The sequence below is a fragment of the Muntiacus reevesi genome, chromosome 2, assembly GCF_963930625.1.
Source record: "Muntiacus reevesi chromosome 2, mMunRee1.1, whole genome shotgun sequence".
NCBI lineage: Eukaryota > Metazoa > Chordata > Mammalia > Artiodactyla > Cervidae > Muntiacus > Muntiacus reevesi.
The window spans coordinates 216,236,093-216,258,296 of record NC_089250.1 but is presented as its reverse complement, the minus strand read 5'-3'; the positions used below and the strand labels follow the sequence as shown (position 1 = coordinate 216,258,296).

The 22,204-nt window shown below is 46.6% G+C and overlaps 1 non-coding gene and 1 pseudogene across 1 annotated transcript; both read right to left on the bottom strand.

Annotated features, from left to right (window-relative positions):
* Positions 1–2,799: 2,799 nt before the first annotated feature.
* LOC136162145 (U6 spliceosomal RNA) lies at positions 2,800–2,907 on the bottom strand. Its single transcript, XR_010661984.1, has one exon. It is a non-coding gene; the product is annotated as a U6 spliceosomal RNA (small nuclear RNA).
* A 9,877-nt stretch (positions 2,908–12,784) lies between these two features.
* LOC136158612 (proteasome assembly chaperone 3 pseudogene) lies at positions 12,785–13,344 on the bottom strand (annotated as a pseudogene).
* Positions 13,345–22,204: the final 8,860 nt, after the last annotated feature.

Genomic DNA, 22,204 nt, shown 5'->3' with positions numbered 1-22,204 from the left:
AAGTTCTGATTGCCAGTTGCTCAGATAATGGGTGACAAAGCAGAGTTCTTTAAAGCAATTACATTTCCTTAAACCTAAGGCTGAATCTTGAAAACATTACTGAATTGTTCAATGTCCTGATGGCTAGCAGACTGACAGCTGCATGTTGGACATGCCTTTTTTTTTTTACTTTATTTTTCACTGCAGATTTATTTAGCAGTCTATAGTAAATTTGTAAGCTTGCATCAAATTTATGAATAAAGAGCCATTTAAAATTTTTTTAAAAGTTTTTCTACCTGAAACTAACACATTGTAAATTAACTATACTTCAATTAGATATATTTTTAAAAGTTATGTTTGCACTATACATAAATGGGCAGTAGCATTATGTCTAAAAAATATAATGTATATGCCTTCCTTAAAAACCTTTATTGCTAAAAAATGCTGAATATCGAGCCTTCAGCAAATTGTAATCTTTTTGCAATAGTAACATCACAGATCACTGGTCACCATATCAACTATAATAACTGAAAAAGTTTGAAATATTGTGAGAATTTCTGCAATGTGACACAGACCACAAGGTGAGCAAATGCTGTTGGGAAAAAACGGCATCAGTACACTTGCTTGATGCCAGGTTGCCATGAACCTTCAATTTGTAAAACAAAACAACACAATATCCACAAAGTTGCTGAAAACTTCCCTAACCTAGGAAAGGAAACAGGCCTCCAGGTCCAAGAAACCCGGAGTCCCAAAGAGGATCCACCCAAGGAGAATCAAGTGTCGTGCTGACATGCATGTGTGACTAGATAGTTACCATGTGTGAACGAGATAACGATTGGGAAGCTCAGCGTGCAGCTCTGTGATGACCTAGAGGGGCGGGGCGGGAGGGAGATCCACGAGGGAGGGAATACACACACACACACAGCTGCATCACTTCGTTGTGAGCAGCAGCTCACACTACATTGTAAAGCAGTTATGTTGTTGTTTAGTCACTAAGTTGTGTCCGACTCTTTGTGACCCCAGGGACTGTAGCCCACCAGGCTTCTCGGGCCCATGGGATTTCCCAGGCAAGAATACTGGAGTGGGTTGCCATTTTCTTTTCCAGGGGAACATCCTGACCCTGGGATCAAACCTGTGTCTCCTTCATTGGCAGGCAGATTCTTCACCACTGAGCCACCTGGAAAGCTTGTAAAGCAATAACACATCAAAAAAATTTAAAAAAAACCTCACTAAAAACACTCTCTGCTTGCAAACAATGGGGACAAAAATTAAAGATAGTCTTAAAAGCAGCAAGTTATGTACAAAGGAACTCCCAGAAGGCTGTCAGCTGACTTTTTGGCTAATTGGAGGCAGGAAAAAGGTGAGGTAATGGCTGCTCTGTATAGCCATATCTGAGTTACATGCTGCTTTGTGAGCTGCACATTCAGAACATGGTGGTGTCAGCATGTTCCAAGGGTGGAGATTTTGGCCCTGACATCAAAAAGTCATGCACTGGACACTCGTGCAGGCCCAGCTGGAGGGTCAATGGTCCCAACCAGTTTGAACTTGGTAAGACTAGCCCCATGTACCTGAAAAACAACTTCAGTACCTGTTACCATAACAACCCTTATGTCACAGATGCTACCAGTAGAGAGTGATAAAAGAAGTCTCACTACTTTTTGTGTCTAAACTATGAAAATCTTGAAGAGTACGCAATTTGCAGGAACATTTAAGGCAAGCTTGGTTATGGGACATTATGTATTAAGGAAATTAGAATCTAAGGGATCTAACTCTTGACTGCCCTCAGTTTCAACCTCACTGTGTTAGACATTTTCATATGAAATGCTGTGGACTGGATGGTTCTTAATGACTAAATGGGATTCTAGCAGTATGCCAATATCTTGCCACTTTTAAGATCGTTTTGCCATAAAGGATCCATGTTTGAAGACCCAGGTGTAGACTGGGTGAAAAGAAAAGCAAAACGGAATTGCCATTGCTAAGAGAGCCTGGAGGCCCTTTAGGAGCATGGCTTACGCACATCTCAGCCTGGGTTGACTCAGACCTTCTGACCCCTCACTGTCACAATGGAGTCATTCAAAACGTCTGCCAGAAACTCAAGATACTTACCAGACCCTTACTTTAAAATTACTCACCACAGCCTTTCTACTTATCTCCTGACCCTAAAATAATTTGCGATTTCTCAAGGACAAACATTTTCCAGCTTGCGTTCGAATTGATCACAGTTCTTGCCAGGCAACTTTTAACCTCATGACTTTTTACGTCTGTAAGCGCCAACTCTCTTCCTGTGAACACTCTCTTGGTTTTGCTTGAACGTGTATCTTTTGAATTGGAATTCTTAGAACTCCCAATAAATTCTCTTCTTGTTGCAGCTTCCTGCACTATTTCTTGGTTGACAATTGTGATACTGTGATTTACAATAGGAAATATATGTTTGATCTTCATCCCCATTTCTGTAGAGAGCTCCTAAGACTTTTTTTTTGCTATTTTTTTTAATTGAAGTGTAATTGATTTACAGTGTCATATTAGTTTTGGGTGTACAGCAGCACAGCAATTTTATATGTGTGTGTGTGTATTTATCCTTCTTCAGCTTCTTTTCCCTTTTGGTTATTACAAAGTATTGAGTATAGTTCCTTGTGCTGTTGGTAGGTCCTTGTTGGGTATCTGTTTTATTTTAATCAGTTTGGGGATTCTATAATTTTATTCAGCAATTGGCAGTTCTCATCCACAGTAACTGGATTTTTCAAAGTGGTGACAGTCACATAGGTGACCAACATATAAAGCTTGTTTGATGAACCTTCCTTTTCATTATGTTTTCAGGACAAAAATACAGAGTTCTTTGTGAATTTGCAGGTCTTCCTTGTGCAGGGGTCATGATAATCTTCTCTGAATCATTCCATTTTTAGTATATGTCTGTTCTTGCCTGGAGAAGCCCATGGACAGAGGAGCCTGTCCTACACTCCACGGGGTTCTGCACTCAACGGGGTTGCAAAGAGTAGGACATGACTGAAGTGACCTGGCATACACACAGTGCGTATATGTTAATCCCAATCTCCTAAATTATTCCTCCTTCTAACCCACCGGTTTTCCTCTTTGGTAATGGTAAGATTGTTTTCTATGTCTCTGTTTTGAAAATAAGTTCATTTGTATCTTTTTTTTTTTTTTTTAAGATTCCAGGTGTAAGTGATGTCATATGCTATTTATCTTTCTCTGTTTGGCTTATTTCACCTAGTATGATCATACCTATGTCTGTCTGCAAATGGCATTACTTCGTTCTTTTTATCTTTTTAGGCCATGCCACACAGCTCCTGGGATCTTAGGTCCCCAACCAGGGATCGAATCTGGGCCCTTGGCAGTGAAAGTGGAGAATCTTGACCACTGGACCACCAGATAAGTCCCTACTTCATTCTTTTTTATGACTGAGTAATATTCCATTTGCTGACTCTAGCTTTGTAGTATAGTCTGAAATCAGGGAGCCTGATTCCTGCAATTCTGTTTTTCTTTCTCAAGATTTTTTGGCTATTCGAGGTCTTTTGTGTCTCCATACAAATTTAAAACTTTTTGTTCTAGTTTTGTGAAAAATGCCATTGGTAATTTGGTAGAGACTGCATTGAATCTGTAGATTGCCTTGGGTAATATAGTCATTTTGACCATATTGATTCTTTCAATTCAAGAACCTCCTAAGACTTGGAATTTCTGATGTAATGAGAGCCATAAAGGTGTCTTTTGTTCATGGGGTGACTTTCAGAATTCACCTATATTTGGGGGCTGGTTGCCAGTGGAGACAGCCTTGTGGTTAGAGGGTTGGAGCTTTCAACACCACCCTCAGTGGGAGGAGGCGGGCTGGAGTTGGAGTTGTCACCAGTGGCCCATGATTTAATCAATTGTGTCTGTGTAAAGAAACCTCCACAAAAACCCCAGAGGACTGGATTCAGAGAGCTTCCAGCTTGGTGAACAGGTAGAGATTTGGGGAGAGTGATGACCCTTGAAGGGAGATGGAAGTTCTGTGCCCCTGCCCATAATTTGTGGTCCATGCTGGCTGTTCCTGAGTTATATTCTTTTATAATAAACTAGTGGTCTAGTGAGTAAACAGATTTTCTGAGTTCTGCAAGCCCCTCTAGCCAATTAATTGCGCTCAAGGGAGGGGGTCGTGGGAACCTCTGATTTAAAGATGGTCAGTTAGAAGTGCAGACAACAATCGGGACTGAAGACTGGCCTCTGAAATGGGGCGGGGGGCAGTCTTGAAGGACTGAACCCTGAACTGTGGAATCGAATGTAATCCCTAGGTAGGCAGTGTCAGAACTGACGTGAATCTTAGGATATGCAGCCGGTGCCTCTGGGGCCTGAGAACTGCTCATTGGTGTGAGGAAACCCCTGCTCCCACGTTCCCGAGGGAACTGGGTGTGTAGCACTCTTGCCACTGGCTCAGGCCGACTTTGCACAGCAGGAGACGGGCCTCAGGAGTGTGTCCCTTCAGTGTGAGGTTTCCCAGGGACCCCTGTCATGGAAGGGTGGGCCGGCCCCAGGCAGGGAATGTCCACATGAGGAGGCCCTGGAATGAACGCTGGAGCCTGGGGCCCTTCCCTTGTCTCCTCCACGGGAGGCCTTGACACCCATCAGCCTTTCCCTCAGTGCAGGGAGGCCTCCTGAGGTGAGCTTCTTAGTTCTGCCCTGTTCGGGGAAGGCCACGGGGGCGTGGGATCTGTGGGATCTTGGAGGGAACAAGCTTGTAGCTGGGGTGTATCTTCAAGAAGGTTATGGGTTTCAGGGTCTTCAGAGATAATGGCCAGTTGACATTTTTTGGCAGCTGTGAGAATAGCTCAGAGCCTGACCTGCAGATGGGCAACAGCCAGTCAGCTCCCCTCTCTCCTTCCTCCTGCTCAGAATCTTTTTTTTTAATTCTATTGAGTGTAGTTAACCTACAGTGTCCTGTGTCAGCTGTGCAGAAAGTGGTTGTTACACATGCACATCGACTCAGTCTTTTTCAGGTTATCTTCTTGTGTAAGTCAGCACAGAATGTTGAGTGTTCTCTGTGCTACACCGCAGGTCCTTGCTGGCTATCTTTCTTAAAATGTATTTTTAATTGGAGGATAATTGCTTTATGTCTGTCCCCTTTTATAACCATGTGTTTTCCACACCTGTAAGTCTGTTTCTGTTTTGTAAATCTGTTCATTTGTATCATTGTTTAAATTAGATTCTGCATATGATTTCATCTTTCTTTGAAATATGTTACAAAGTATGATAATCTCCAGGCCCTTCCATGTTGCTGCACATGGCGTTATTTCATTTTTAGGGCTAAGTAATATTTCACTGTGTATATGTACAATATCTTCTTCATTCCTCTGTTGATGGGCATTTAGATTGCTTCCATATCTGACTATTTGTAAGCAGTGCTGCAGTGAATATTAGGGTCCATGTATATTTTCTTTTCTTCTTTAAAATTTTACTTTTTTTTTACTTTTAATTTTTATTGGAGTATAGTTGATTTACAATGTGTTAGTTTCATGTGTCCAAGAAAGCAAATCAGTTATAAATGTACATTTACCCATTCTTTTTAAAAATGTTATTATTTGTTTACTTACTTTTTGACTTCGGTGGTCTTCCCACAGTCCTGGCGAGCGGGGGCCACCCTCTAGCTGCCCTGGGCAGGGTTCTCACTGTGGCGGCTCCTCTGGATTCAGAGCACGGGTGCCAGGCCCTGCAGGCTACATCGGTTGGAGCTGGGGGAGGTCGGTTGCGGTGCTCGGGCAGCAGATGGAATCTGCCCCCCACAGGGATCCAGCCCACATCCCCACAGTGGCAGGTGGATTCTTAACCACTGGACCACCAGGGAAGTGCATATTCATCTTTTTTAATTCTTTCCTTATACAGGATATTACAGAATACTGAACAGAGTTCCTTGTGCTATAGAGTAGGTTCTTACTAGTCACCTATGTTATGTATAGAAGTGTGTACATGTTGACCCAAATCCCGTAATTTATCCCTCCCCCTCCCCATGTCCCCTGGGATAACCACGAATTGTTTTCTACATCTCTGACTCTGTTTCTATTTTGCAGATGAGATCATTTTTTCAATTTTTTTACATTCCACATCTAAGCCATATCATACTCATCTTTCCGTGTCTCAGTTACTTGACACAGTGTGATCATCCCCGGATCCGTCCATGTCGCTGCAAATGGCATTTTCATTCTTTCCTGTGGCTGAGTAATCGTCCACGGCATATGTGTAGCACAGCTTCAGCACCCATTCATCTGCGGATGGACATTGTGGTTGTGTCGATGCCATGGCCATCGTGAACAGTTCCCGCAGTGTGAACGCTGGGTGCCCGTGTCCTTTAGAAGGGTGGCTTTGGCCGGGATAGGCCCTGGAGCAGGATTTCAGGACCTTCTATTGGCTCGGTTCTTCATTTTGGAAAAAACCTGGATACAGCTCTCCGTAGCATCTGTCAGATCTCCGTCCCCAGCAGCAGTGTAGGAGGGTTCCCTTTTCTCCACACTGTCTCCAGCATCTACTGTTTGTTGATTCGGTGAGGACTGGTGCCAGATGATGGCTTGCTAGAGTTTTGGTTTGCATTTCTTGAAGAGTTAGGGAGGCTGAGGCTCTTTTCAGGTCCATGTTTTTTGCTTTTTGTAAGTGTGAGCCAAATTTGCCTTTTGAAGTTGGCCCTGAAAGTCGGCCCTGTTGTGAATTCTTTTTCTATTACTTCCAGCAAGATGTATCTTGGGGGTGGGGTCATTTAGAGTCTCACAGGCCTCCTGCAGAAAATGGGCCCATAAGCCCCGGTATTAAAGTTGTGGTTCCGGTATTAAAGTTGTGGTTCCGGTTTACGGCCACAGGGTGGCAGCAGTTCCTGGTACTCCATTCGGGGTCCCGGGGCAAAAAGACCCTTAGCAAAGGCATGTTCCTGGGTTGTAAATTAATTGCAAAGTGCCGCAGCCAACACCCAAGGCCTCGACTTTCATTACTTCTTGCCCCTGCCTCTTCATCCCCAGACATATCTTAACGTCTCCCTAAGTGCTGTACTGAGGCAGCTGCCCCACGTAGCTGTCAGGAGGGACTCTAGGGAGGAGACTGGAAGTGGGAACCCCGCCACCAGCAGATGTGGAGACGGGAAGACTGTTGAAAGCTCTTCCAGCCCAGAGCATCCAACATTTTTTGGGTGCAAATGGTTTGGTGTAGGTGTAGGAGGGCCCACCTGGATATGAAGCTCATGGTCCCATCCGGAGAGGACTGGGCGCTCAGGATCCAAGGGGGTTCATCTTCTGGCACGTCCTCTCCAGATCCCCCAACCCAGCCAGAGTCCAGCCTTGGAGGTGACGCCAGTCCAGGTCACTGAACCCGAGGTTTGACTTCAGTTGTAGCCTTTCATGTAATTTTTATTTTCTGTGGGGTAGAGCGGACTTGCAGTGCTGTGTGTGTGTGTACTGCAGGTTGCTTCAGTTCTACATGCACAGGCATCTGTTCTTTTTTGGATTCTTTTCCCAAGAGCTTACGACAGTGTTGGTGGAGTTCCTTGCTCCATCCTGCGCACCCTGTTCAGAATGCTCTCTGTCGATCTGTGTATTTACAAACGTGTGGTTTATTCCCATGTCTGCGTTATCTCTTCCCCTGCCTTCACGCCGCCCTGGCCCCTCCTTTTCCTTCGGTAATTCCTGAGTTTGTTTTCTGAGTCTGTGAGTGCTTCTGCTCGGTAAATCCTTTCACGTGTATCCATTTCTAGATTACACCTGTAAAGTGATATCATAAGCTATTTGTCTTTCTCTGAGTTTGATCATCTCCAGGTCTATCCATATTGCTACAAATGGCATGGATTCATTCCTTTTTGTGGCTGAGTAATAGTCCTATGCATACATGTAGCACATCTTCAGTATCTGTTCGTCTCTGGAGGGAAGTTCTGATTGCTTCTGTGCTTTGTCTATCGTACATAGTGCCGCAGTGAATCATGGGATTCTCGTGTCTTTCTGAAGGATGGTTTGCCCGAGTATAGGTCCTGGGTGGTATTGCAGGATCTTATGCTAGCTTTGTTCTTCGTTTGAAAGGAGCTTCATGATGCTCTGCATCATGGCTGTTAGCAGTTTCCATTCCCAGCAGTAGCACAGGAGGCTTCCCTTTTCACCACACCCTCTCCAAGATTTATAGTTTGTGGATTTGATGAGGACGGTAAGCAGATGATAGCTCGTTTTAGTTGTGGTTTGCATTTCTCTATGTATTACGGAGGTAGAGGTCTTTTCAGGTACAGGTTTTGTGTGGTGTTTTTTTTTTTATGTGTGAGCCAAATTTGCCTTTTGAAATTGGCCCCGAATGTCTGGCCTGTTTGGAATTCTTTTTCGATTACCTACTGTAGCATATTTCCCTGAGGCGGGGGTCATTTAGAGCCCCGTAGCCCTGCTGAATAAAGTGGACTAAAACGTGCCCATCCCAGTGCTGGGCTCAGTCCTCCCCGATCTTTGCCGCCCCATGCACTGTAGCCCAACAGGCTCCTCTATCCATAGAGCTTCCCAGGCAGAATACTGGAGTAGGTAGCCATTTCCTTCTCCAGAGAATCTTCCTGACTCAGGGATAGAACCCACATCTCTGGCATTTCCTACATTGGTAGGTGTGTTCTTTACCATTAGTGCCACTTGGGACACCTTAGCAAAAGGCATTTTCCTGGGTTGTAAACTAGAGTGCAAAGGGCTAAAACAAACACCCAAGGCGATTACTTCTTGCCCCTTATACATATCCGAACCCCTAAGTGCTGTGCTGAGGCAGCTGTCCCATGCAGCTGTCAGAAGGGACTCCAGGGAAGGAAGCTGGAAGTGGGAACCCCACTCCCAGCAGAGGAGGAGACAGGATGACTGTTGAAAGCTCTTCCAGCCCAGAGCATCCAACATTTTTTGAGTTTAAAAGATGGGTGTAGCTGTAGGAGGGCCCATCTGGATGTGAAGCTTGTGGTCCCATTAAGAGGGGACCAGGCACTCCAGATCCAAGGTGGGGGGGTCATTAGCTGGCATATCCTCTCCAGCTCTCCTGAAGTCCAGTCTCGGGAAGCAAGCCTGCTCAGGCCTCTGAGAGGCGGCTTCCAGCGAGGTCACCCGAGGGGAATGGTGTAACTATTTGTCTTTGTGTAATCCTTTCGTGTACTTTTCACTTTCTCTTACAGTTAGTGTTGATTTACAATGTTGTGTTGCCTGAGGTGTGCAGAAAGTTGGTTCCGTTCTGCGTATATATGTATCTGTTCTTTTTCAGATTCTCCCCCCATGGAATTGTGACCTAGTGTTGTGTAGCAGCCCTTGTTCTATCCCATGCGTCCTTGTTCAGTATAGTTTGTTTCTGTCTGCCTGTGTATTTGAAAGAGTGTCTGGTTTATTCCCAACATCCTACCTTATCTCTGCCCCTGCCCCTCCTCTGGCCCCGTCTTTTCCTTTGGTAACTCCTGAGTTTGTGTTCCAAGTCTGTGCGTCTGTTTCTCTTTGGTAAATTCATTCATGTGTGTCCTTTTTGGATTCCTCCTGTAAGTGATAGCGTATGGTATTTGTCTTTCTCTGACTTAGTTGTGTCATCTCCAGGTCTATCCATATCGCTGCAGATGGCATGATCTCATTATTTTTTATGACTGAGTGACAGTCCCTTGGCGTACATGTAACCCAGCTTCTGTAGCCATTCATCTGTGGATGGACATTTTGGTTCCTTCCACTCCGTGGCTATTGTCAATAGTGCCGCAGTGCATGTTGGGGTGCACGTGTCTTTCTGAAGGATGGTTTTGCCCAATATAGGCCCTGGAGTGGGACTGAGGGTCTTAGGCTCCCTTTGTCTGTAGTTCTGAAAGGAGCTGTGTGATGTTCTGCACTGTGGCTGATAGCAGTTTCCATTCCCAGCCGCAGCGCAGGAGGGTTCCCCTTTCTCCACGCTGCCTCCTAAATTCACCCTCTGTGGATTTGGTGAGGATAGTTGGCTATAGTTGTGGTGTGTATTTCTCTAAGAATTCGGGAGGCTGGGATCTTGTCAGGTCCCGGTTTTGTGTTTGTTGGTAAGTAGGAGCCAAATTAGCGTTTTGACATTGGCTCTGAAAGCCAGGCCCGTGTGGAATTCTTTTTCTGTCACCTGCTGCAGGATGTTTTTCGGCGGCGGGGGTCAACTAGAGCCCCACAGGCTTCCTGAAGGGAGTACGCGCGAAGCTCTGGTTTTAAACTTGCTGTTCCAGTTAATGGCCACAAGGCGGCAGCACTTCCTCATGCCTCTATCGGGGGAACCAAGGCAAGCAGCGCCTTAGCAAAGGGCATGTTCCTGGGTGGTGAACCTGAGAGCATAGTGCCGGAACACACACCCACGGCCTCGAGTGTCATCACTTCTTGCCCCTTACTCCTCGCCCCCCGGTCATATCCGAACCCCCAGTTAAGTGCTGTGCTGAGGCAGCTGTCCCACGTAGTCATCAGGAGCGATTCTAAGGAAGGGGCCTGGAAGTGGGAACCCCGCCACCAGCAGAGGTGGAAACGGGGACTGTTGGAAGCTCCTCCAGCCCAGAGCTTTTGGGTGCAAAAGGCTTAGTGTAGCTGTAGCAGGGCCCACTGGACGTGAAGCTTGTGGCGCCATCCAGAGGGGACCGGGCACTCCAGATCCCAGGGGCGGTGGTTATTTGCTGGCACGTCCTTCCCACCTCTCCCAACTCAACCCAAGCTCAGCCTTGGGAACCCAGCCTGGTCAGGCTCCCGGGAAGTGACTCCTGCCCAGTCACGGAACTGGAGGGGAATAAAGTAGCCATTTGTTTTCGGTTTTATCCTTTCATATAATTTTTACCTTCTATTGGGGTAGAGCTGATTTACACTATTGTGTTTGTTTGAGGTATACATCAAGTTGATTCAGTTCTAGACATAGGTGTATCTGTCCTTTTCTGGATTCTCTTCCTATGGAACTTATGACAGTGTTGGTAGCGCTCCTTGTTCTACCCCACACGTCCTTGTTCAGTATGCTTTGTTTCTATCTGTCTGTCTGTGTATTTAGAAGCGGGTGTGGTTTATTCCCAACATTCTGCGTTCTCCTTATCCCTGCCTCCACCCCTCCCCCAGCCCCTCCTTTTCCTTCATAACTCTGAGTTTGTTTTTCTAAGTCTGTGAGTTTGTTTCTGTTTGGTAAATTTGTTCATGTGTATCCAATTTAGGTTAGACCTGTAAGTGATATCATGAACTATTTGTCTTTCTCTAACTGAGTTTGATCATCTCCAGGTCTGTCCATCAGTTGCTTCAAATGACATGATTTCATTCTTTTTTGGGGGAAGTGAAAGTCGCTCAGTCGTGTCTGACTCTTTGTGACCCCATGGACTATACAGTCCATAGAAATCTCCAGCCCAGAGTACTGGAGTGGGTGGCCTTTCCCTCCTCCAGGGGATCTTTCCAACCCAGGGATTGAACCCAGGTCTCCCTCATTGAAGGCGATTTCTTTACCAGCTGAGCCACAAGGGAAACCCAAGAATACTGGAGTGGGTAGCCATTCCCTTCTCCAGCGGATTTTCCCGACCCAGGAATCGAACCAGGGTCTCCTGCATTGCAGGTGGATTTTTTGTGTAGCTGAGTAATAGTTCTTTGCATACATGGAGCACACCTTCAGTATCCATTTATCTTGGAGGGAAGTTTGGTTGCTTCCATGCTTTGTCTACTGTAAATAGTGTGGCAGTGAATGCTGGTGTGCATGTGTCTTTGTGAAGGATGTTTTGTCTGAATGTAGGCCCTGAAGTGGGATCGCAGGATCTTACACTAGTTTTGTATCTGGTTCTGAAAGGAGCTGCATGATGTTCTGCTGTTAGCAGTTTCCAGCCCCAGCGGCTGGGTAGGAGGGTTCCCTTTGCTCCACAGCTTCTCTTCTTATTGTTTGTGGAGTTGGTGAGGACTGGTGCCCAGTAAGTCTTTATGGTAGTGGTTTGCATTTCTCTAAGAATGAGGTTGGCTGAGGTTCTTTTCAAGTCCTAATTTCGTGTTTTTTCCTAAGTGTGAGTCAGAATTGCTTTTTGAAATGGGCCCTGAAAGTCAGCCACATTCGGAATTCCTTTCTGTTACCTACCGCAAGATTTTTCTCAGGGGTGGGCGTCGTTTAAAACCTGTAGGCCTCCTGGTAGCTCGAAGTTTTATGGCTGAGTGATCGTCCTTTGCCTATATATAGCATGTCCTCAGTCCGTTCATCTGTGGATGGACATTTTGGTTGCTCCCATGCCTTGGCTATTGTAAATAGTGCCGTAGTGAAGGCTGGAGTGCACGTGTCTTTTTGAAAGATGCTTTTGTCCAGATACGGCCCCTGGAGTGGGATTGCAATATCTTAAACATCTGGCTGCTTTGTCATTGTGCATTGTGAAAGGAGAGGTGGAGACAGGATGACTATCGATGAGGACTCTTCCAGTCCAGAGCATCCACCATGTACTGGATGCAAAAGGCTTGGTGTAGGTCTGCAGGGATGTGAAACTTGGGGTCCCATCTGGAGAGCTAGGCCCTCCAGATCCAAGGGGGGCTTATTTGCTGTCGCGTCCTCTCCAGCTCCCCCAACTGACCAAAGTCCTGACCTGGGAACCAAACCTGCTCAGGCCCCAGGGAGGTGATTCCAGCCCTGTTCACTGAACCCAAGGGGGATAAAGTAACCGTTTGTCTTTGGTTTTATCCTTTCATGTAATTTTACTTTCTCTTAGAGTAGTGTTTTTTTTTGGGGGGGGGGATATGCATTTATTTTTAATTAAAAAAAAATTTCCCCCCAACATTTAAAGGCCTTGACTCATTCCGTCAATTCTCACACAGGTACAGCTGTCTGGACCTGGGGAGGAGGACTCACAACCTTCTCAGGACATGTTTCCTGTCCTCCTTCCACGGGGGATGTCAGCCTCCAAACCAAGGTCAGCCTGAGGAGTTTGTGCTCCTTCTAGCTTCAAGGGCCACAGCCGGAGAGCTACTCCTCCTAACTCAAGGAGGACCTTCAGATCCTTGCGTCCTGCGGGACGGCAGGGGTGGCCGCTCCAGGCTCACCACACCTGGCACGTCTGGATCACCTCCTTCAGGGCATTCACCACCTCGATGTTCTTGTCCTTCATGGCCAAGGCAAGGAATGGGTCTGTTTCCAGCTTCTTGAGACACAAATGCCACCAGGTTCTTTGCACAGACATGGACGAGAGGCTCATCCTTCCCGAGGAGGACTTTAGTGGTCAGTGCAGGCTTGCCGATGTCACTAGTCACACTGCTGGGTTCCAGGGAGACCAGGGTACCCATCTTCCCCAACTGGGTCACCACTACCAGGATGTGACTGGTGAAGGCTGTGCAGACCACCTGAGTGGGGACTCCACACACCACTGCAGTCTTCTGTTTGGATGTCACCAATGGTTTACCTTCCATAGCAGAGTCTGCTCAATGGCACCGCGCTGCGCCCGGAAGTGACGCACTAGAGTAGTGTTGATTTACAATGTTGTGTTTATCTGATTCAACTCAGCATATACATGAAAATGTTCATTTTCAGAATCTCTTCCTGTACAGTTACGTTACGTCATAGAGTTATGACAGAGTGTTCAATAGAGTTTCTTATTCTATCCCATACATCCATGTTCAGTATGCTTTGTTTGTATCAATGTATTAAAAGTGTATTTGCTTTATTCCCAAAATCCTATGTTATCTTTATCACTTCACCCCTCCCCCACTGCTAATTTTCCATTGTAAATCTGTTTGTTTTCTCAGTTGTGAGTCTTATTCTGTTTGATAAATTCATTCATGTGTGTCCACTTTTAGATTCTATCTGTAAGTGATATCATATGCTATTTGTCTTTCTCTGACTTAGTTTCATCATCTCCACATCACCCACATTGCTGCAGATGCTATGATTTCATAATTTTTTGTTGCTGAGTAACAGTCCCTTGCATATGTAGCCCATCTTCAGTGTCCATCCATCTCTGGATGGAAATTTGTGTTTCTTCTACACCATGGCAACTATAAATAGTGCCACAGTGAATGCTGGGGTGCACGTGTCTTTTTGAAGGATGGTTTTCCCTGAATATAAGCCCTGGAGTGGGACTGCAGGCTCTTAGGCTAGCTTTGTCTGTGGTTCTGAAGGGAGCTGCATGATGTTCTGCATTGTGGCTGTTAGCAGTTCCATCCCCAGCAGCAGCGCAGGGGGGTTCCCTTTTCCCCACACCGACTCCAGCACTCACTGTCTGCAGATCTGGTGAGGACTGTTAACAGATGACAGCTGGTGACATGGTTTGCATTTCTGTTAGTCTTAGGGAGACAGAGGTCTTTTCAGTTTCAGACTTTGTGTTTTTTTCTAAGTATGAGCCAGATTTGCCTTTTGAAATTGGCCCTGAAAGTCGGCCCCACTTGGAATTCTTTCTGTATCACCTACCTCAGGATAATTCTTGGGGGTGCTGGTGGCATTTAGAGCATCACAGGCCTCCTAAGGAAAAGGTGCCCTTATGCAGCTGTTTAAAGTCGTTGTTCCAGTTCATGGCCACAAGGCGGCAGCACTTGCCCACAGCTCCCACGGGGACAGCCTGAGCCTTAGCGAAAGGCCTGTTTCTGGATTGTAAACTGAGGCCACCGCGCCACAACAGACACCCAAGGCCGCAAGTGTCGCCGATTCTCGCCCCTTATTCTTCCCCCCAGTCATGTCCCAGACTGCAGGTGAGTGCTGTCCTGAGGCACCTGTCCCATGTAGCTCTCAGGAACGACTTTAAGGAAGGAGGCTGAAGTGGGAACCCACCACCAGCAGAGGATGACTGCTGTATGCTCCTCCAGCCCAGAGCCTCAGCCACTTTTTGGGTGCAAAAGGCTGGGTGTAGTTGTAGGAGGGCCTGCCTGGGTGTGAAGCCTGTGGTCCCATCCAGAGGGGACTAGTGACTCCGGAGCCAATGGGGCGCTCATTTGCTGCCACATCACCCAAGCCCAGGGTGACTCCTGCCCAGGCCACCGAACCCAAGGGGAAAAAGTAGCCATTTGTTTTCGGTCTTATCCTTTCACGTTATTTTCATTTTCTGTTGGGGCAGAGCTGATTTACAGTGTTGTTGTTTGAGGTGTACAGCAAATTGATTCAGTCCTATACAAACATGTATCTGTCCTTTGTGAGATTCTCTTCCCATGGAGCTTATGACAGATTGTTGGAGTTATTATAGAACTCCTTGTTCTGTCCCGTACGTGTTTATTCAGTACGACCTATTTCTATTTATGTGTTTAGAAGTGTGTGCAGTTTACTCCCAACATCCTGCATTATCCTTATCCCTGCCATCACCCCTCCCCCAGTCCCTTTTTTTCCTTTGGGGACTCGGAGTTTGTTTTCTAAGTCTGTGCGTCTGTTTCTGTTTGGGAAATTTGTTCATGTGTATCCACCTTAGATTCCACCTGTAAGTGATATCATAAGCTATTTGTCTTTCTCTGACTGAGTTTGATCAGCTCCAGGTCTATCCATATTGCAAATGGCATGATTCCATTCCTTTTTTATGGTTGAATAATATCCATTGCATACATGTGGCCCACCCTCAGTATCCATTCATCTCTGGAGGGAAGTTTTGATTGCTTCTGTGCTTTGTCTATTGTAAATAGTGCCGCAGTGAATCATGGGATTCTCGTGTCTTTCTGAAGGATAGTTTGCCCGAGTATAGGTCCTGCAGGATCTTATGCTAGCTTTGTTCTTCGTTTGAAAGGAGCTTCATGATGTTCTGCATCGTGGCTGTTAGCAGTTTCCATTCCCATCAGTAGCACTGGAGGCTTCCGTTTTCACCACACCCTCTCCCAGATTTATAGTCTGTGGATTTGTTGTGGCTGTGGTTTGCACGTCTCTGTGTATTATGGAGGCAGAGGTCATTTCGGGTCCGGGTTTTGTGCTTTTTTGTTATGTATGAGACAAATTTGCCCTTTGAAAATAGTCTGGAAAGTTGGCCCTATTCACAAGTCTTTCTTGATTACCCACTGTTGTACGCTTCTCGGCGAGCGGGCTCATTTAGAGCCTGTTGAACAAAATATGCCCGTCCCCGCACTGTGCTCAGTCATGTCTCATCTTTGCTGCCCGGTGGACTGTAGCCCACCAGGCTCCTATGTCCATGGGGTTTCCCAGGCAAGGATACTGGAGTGGCTGCCATTTCCTCCTCCAGGGAGCTTCCCGACCCAGGGCTCGAACCCGCGTCTCTTGCATCTCCTACGTTGGCAGACCCATCTACCAGTTGTGCCACCTGAATGTGGAAGTTGCTCAGTCGTGTCTGACTCTTTGCGACTCCATGACTATACAGTCCATGGGATTCTCCAGGCCAGAATCGTGAAGCCTTTCCTTCCTCCAGGGGATCTTCCCCACCCAGGGACCGAACCCAGGTCTCCCGCATTGCAGGCGGACTCCTTACCAGCTGAGCCACCAGTTCAGTTCAGTCACTCAGTCGTGTCTTACTCTGTGACCCCATGAATGGCAACAGGCCAGGCCTCCCTGTCCATCACCAACTCCCGGAGTTTACTCAAACCCATGTTCATCGAGTCGGTGATGCCATCCAGCCGTCTCATCCCCTGTCGTCCCCTTCTCCTCCTGCCTGACCCCAATCCCTCCCAGCATCAGGGTCTTTTCCAATGAGTCAACTGTTTGCATGAGGTGGCCAAAGTATTGGAGTTTCAGCTTCCCCCAAATGTGGCCATAAGCCCCAGCTTTAATGTTGTTGTTCCAGTTGTCAGCCACGAGGTGGCAGCATTTCCTCACACCCACTCGGGGAACTGGGCGACCCGAGCCTTACTTAGCACCACGCATGTTCCTGGGCTGTAAACTAGAGCACAGCGCCAGAGCAAACACCAGGGCCTCGAGTGTCATCACTTCTCGCCCCTTACTCTTCACCCCCAGTCATATCCGAGCCCCCGCCCCAGTGCTGCTCTGAGGCCGCTGCCCGTGTAGCTGTGGGAGGGACCCTAGGGAAGGAGGCTGGAAATGGAAACCCTACCACCGGCAGACAGGAGACAGGATGGCTGCTGAAATATCTGCCAGCGCAGGGCATCAGATACTTCTTGAGCGGAAGGCCTGGTGTGGGTATAGGAGGGCCTGCCTGGGTGTGAATCTGTGGTCCCACCCAGAGCGGACCAGGACCTCAGCTCCAGAGGGGCTCATTTACTGGCACCCCAGCCCCTCAAGCTGACGGAAGCCCAGCTTGGGGAAGCAAGAGTGCCCAGGCCCCAGGGCGCTGACTCCAGCCCCGGGCAGCAAAACCGAGGGAGGAGCCGTTTGTTTTCGGCTTTATTCTTTCACGTTAATTTTATTTTCTGTTGGGGAGAGCTGATTTACAATGCTTAGTTTGTTTGAGGGGTACAGCAAGTTGGTTCAGTTCTACACATACAAGTATGTATTCTTCTCCAGATTCTCTTCCCATAGAGCTTGTGGCTGAGTGTTGGGTGGAGGTTCTTGTTCCACTGTGCACATCCCTGTTCAGCGTGCCCTGTCTGTACCTGTGTGTGCAGAAGCGTGTGCAGTTTATTCCCAGCACCCTGCATTACTGCTGTTCCTGCCCTGCCCCTCCCCCACCTCCTCCTCTTCCTTTGGTAACTGTGAGCTTGTTTTCAAACCAAGGGAGTCTGTATCTGCCTGGTGAATTCGCTCATGTGCATCATTTTCAGAGTCCACCTGTGAGTGCTATCATATGCTATTTGTCTTTCTCTGACTTAGTTTCATCATTTCCAGGTCCATCTGCATTGCTGCAAATGACATGATTTCCTTCTTTTAATGGCCGAGTCAGAGTCCATTGCAGACCTGTAGCACACCTCCAGTATCTGTTCATCTGCGGGTGGGAGTTTCAGTTGCTCCCATGCCTTGGCTGTGGCAAATTATGCTGCAGTGACGATTGAGGTGCACGTGTCTTTTTGAAGGGGGTTTGTCCAAATATAAGCCCTGGAGTGGGATTTCAGGATGTTATGCTTGCTTTGTTCTTCATTCTGAAAGCAGCTACGTGATGTTTTGCGTTGTGGCTGTTAGCGATTTCCATCCCCAGCAGCAGCGTAGGAGGGTTCCCTTTTCCCTACACGGACTCCAGCATTTACAGTTTGCTGATTTGTTGAGGACCGGTGCCCATTGATAGCTCATTATAGTGGTTTGCACTGCGGTTTGCATTTGTATACTATGGTTTGCATTTCTCTAAGAATGAGGGAGGCTGGGGCGCTTTTCAGGTTCAAGGTCTGTTTTTTCCTGTGTGAGCCAAAATTGCCTATTGAAATTGGCCCTGAAAGTCAGTCCCATTTGGAATTCTTTTCCTGTTACCTACTACAAGCTATTTATCGGGGGGTGGGGGGTAGGCGAGGTGGGTTGGGTGGGTAGAGGAGAGGGGCGGGGAGTGGGGGAGGGGGAAGGGTGGGTGGGCGGCAATAAGTCTCTGCGGGCCTTCTGAAGAAAATGTGCTCTTTAACTCTGGTGTTAAAGTTGTTGTTCCAATGAACAGCCGCAAGGAGGCAGGACTTCCTCATGCCCCACTCCTGAACTGGGGCAAGCAGAGCCTCGGTAAAAGGCATGTTCCGGATTATAAACTAGAGAGCAAAGTGCCAGAACAAACACCCAGGGCCCTGAGCATCGTTACATTTTGCCCCTTATTCTTCCTTCCGTAGACATAGCCCACACGCTGAGTGCTGTGCTGAGGCAACTGTCCTAGACAGGTATCAGGAGCAGCTCTGAGGAAGAGGCTGAAGTGGAAACCCCACCGCCAGCAGACGTGGCGACTGTTGACAGTAGTTTCCATGTTGCTGGAAATGGTGTGACTTATGGTCCATTGAGTATAAGTAGTACATCTTCAGTATCCACTCATCTGTGGATAGGCATTCTGTTTGCTTCCATGTCTTTGCTATTGTAAACACAGCTGCAGTGAAGGTTGGTGCATGTGTCTTTTTGAGGATGCTTTGCTTGGGTATAGACTTCAGAAAAATGTGACTGCAGGATTTTGTGCTAGCTCTGTTTGTCGTTTTCAAAAGAACCTGAATGATGTTCTCCGAAGTGGCTGTTAGCAACATACATTCCCAGCAGCAGTGTAGGAGGCTTTCCTTTTTTCCACACCTATTCCAGCATTTATTATTGGTAGATCTGGTTATGACTGGAATCTGGAAATAGATCATTATTGTTTTGACTTCCATTTCTCTAAGAACCAGGGAGGCTGAAGTTATTTTCAGGTACTTAAAAAAAAAATTTTTTTTTTAATTTTTTTTCTCCTTTTTAAAAATTTTTTTAATTAATTAATTTATTTATTTATTTTTTCAGTGGGTTTTGTCATACATTGATATGAATCAGCCATTAGTTACACGTATTCCCCATCCCGATCCCCCCTCCAACCTCCCTCTCCACCCGATTCCTCTGGGTCTTCCCAGTGCACCAGGCCTGAGCACTTGACTCATGCATCCCACCTGGGCTGGTGATCTGTTTCACCATAGATAATATACATGCTGTTCTTTTGAAACATCCCACCCTCACCTTCTCCCACAGAGTTCAAAAGTCTGTTCTGTACTTCTGTGTCTCTTTTTCTGTTTGGCATATAGGGTTATCATTACCATCTTTCTAAATTCCATATATATGTGTTAGTATGCTGTAATTTTCTTTATCTTTCTGGCTTACTTCACTCTGTATAATGGGCTCCAGTTTCATCCATCTCATTAGAGCTGATTCAAATGAATTCTTTTTAATGGCTGAGTAATATTCCATAGTGTATATGTACCACAGCTTCCTTATCCATTCATCTGCTGATGGGCATCTAGGCTGCTTCCATGTCCTGGCTATTATAAACAGTGCTGCGATGAACATTGGGGTGCACGTGTCTCTTTCAGATCTGGTTTCCTTGGTGTGTATGCCCAGGAGTGGGATTGCTGGGTCATATGGCAGTTCTATTTCCAGTTTTTTAAGAAATCTCCACACTGTTCTCCATAGTGGCTGTATTAGTTTGCATTCCCACAACAGTGTAAGAGGGTTCCCTTTTCTCCACACCCTCTCCAGCATTTATTGCTTGTAGACTTTTGGATACCAGCCATCCTGACTGGCGTGTAATGGTACCTCATTGTGGTTTTGATTTGCATTTCTCTGATAATGAGTGATGTTGAGCATCTTTTCATGTGTTTGTTAGCCATCTGTATGTCTTCTTTGGAGAAATGTCTGTTTAGTTCTTTGGCCCATTTTTTGATTGGGTCATTTATTTTTCTGGAATTGAGCTTCAGGAGTTGCTTGTATATTTTTGAGATTAATCCTTTGTCTGTTTCCTCATTTGCTATTATTTTCTCCCAATCTGAGGGCTGTCTTTTCACCTTACTTATAGTTTCCTTTGTTGTGCAAAAGCTTTTAAGTTTCATTAGGTCCCATTTGTTTAGTTTTGCTTTTATTTCCAATATTCTGGGAGGTGGGTCATAGAAGATCTTGCTGTGATTTTTGTCGGAGAGTGTTTTGCCTATGTTCTCCTCTAGGAGTTTTATAGTTTCTGGTCTTACATTTAGATCTTTAATCCATTTTGAGTTTATTTTTGTGTATGGTGTTAGAAAGTGTTCTAGTTTCATTCTTTTACAAGTGGTTGACCAGTTTTCCCAGCACCACTTGTTAAAGAGGTTGTCTTTTTTCCATTGTATATCCTTGCCTCCTTTGTCAAAGATAAGGTGTCCATAGGTTCGTGGATTTATCTCTGGGCTTTCTATTCTGTTCCATTGATCTATATTTCTGTCTTTGTGCCAGTACCATACTGTCTTGATGACTGTGGCTTTGTAGTATAGTCTAATGTGAGCTAAATTTGCGTCTTAAAATTGAGTTTTAAAAGTAGCCCCTGTTTGGATTTCTTTTTCTATTTCCTGCAGCTGGATTTTTCTTTCTGGTGGAGGTCATTTAAAAGCCACAGTTCAAAATAGAAAAAACAAACAAACAAAAAAATAAAAGCCACAGATCAGTTCAGTCACTCAGCCGTGTCTGACTCTTTGTGACCCCCATGGACCGCAGCACGCCAGGCCTCCCTGTCCATCACCAACTCCCAGAGTTTAGTCAAACTCATGTCGATCGAGTCGGTGATGCCATCCAACCATCCCATCCTGTCCTCCCCTTCTCCTCCTGACTTCAGTCTTTCCCAGCATCAGGGTCTTTTCCAATGAGTCGGTTCTTTGGGTCAGGCCAAAGTTAGAAGCCACAGGCCTCCTGTAAAACATGCCCATCAGCTGCAGTTTTAAAGTTGTTGTTCCAGACAGGGGCCACAAGGTGGCAGCACTTCCTCTTGCCCCACTTGGCAAATGGGGGCCCCAAGTCTTGGCAGTGGTCATGTTCCTGGGTCGTAAAGTAGAGAGACACCTCAGGCTTCAGGTGTCGTTACTTCTTGCCCCATCCTTCCCGCACCCCTCAGACATATCCCTACCCCCTCCAAAGTGCTGCACTGAAGCAGCTGTCCCAAGTAGGTATGATGGGGGACCCTGAGGAAGGAGGCTGAAGTGGGAACCCCACCACCAGTGGAGGTGGAGGTAGGGTAACTGCTGAAAGCTCTTGTTGGCCACAGTGTCCACCGTTTTTGGGTGCAGGGAGGTTGACTTAGCAATAGGAGGACCTGCCTGAGGGGAAGCTCTGGTCCCATCCGGGGGGACCCGGGACCCAGGATCCAAGGTGGGGCTCGTTTGCTGGCCCACCCTCCCCAGCTCCTACTGATGGGCCGAAGCCCAGGCTCGGGGACCAGCCCTGCTCAGGCCCCAGGGATGTGACAGCAGCCCGGGTCTCCAATGCCAAGGGGAATAATGTAGGCATCTGTTCTCATTTTCATCTTTTTATGTAACTTGTATACTGGAGTACAGTATGTTTACAGTGTTGTTCATTTAGGTGTACTGTGGGGTGATTCAGTTACACATACACATGTGTCTGCTCTTTTTTGGGTAGTGTTCTTATATAGCTTATGACAGTGTTGAGTAGAGTTCCTTGTTCTATCCAGTAGGTCCTTTTTCAGTATTCTGTTTATCTATCTATCCTATCTAAAACGGTGTATGGTTTAATTCCAACATCCTAAATTATCTCTACTGCTACTGCTAAGTCACTTCAGTTGTGTCCGACTCTTGTGACCCCATGGAGGGCAGCCCACCAGGCTCCCCCGTCCCTGGGATTCTCCAGGCAAGAACACTGGAGTGGGTTGCCATTTTCTTCTCCAGCGCAAGAAAGTGAAAAGCAAAAGTGAAGTCACTCAGTCATGTCTGACTCTTAGTGACCTCATGGACTGCAGCCTACCAGGCTCCTCTGTCCATGGGATTTTCCAGGCAAGAGTATTGGAGTAGGGTGCCATTGCCTTCTCCGTGAATTA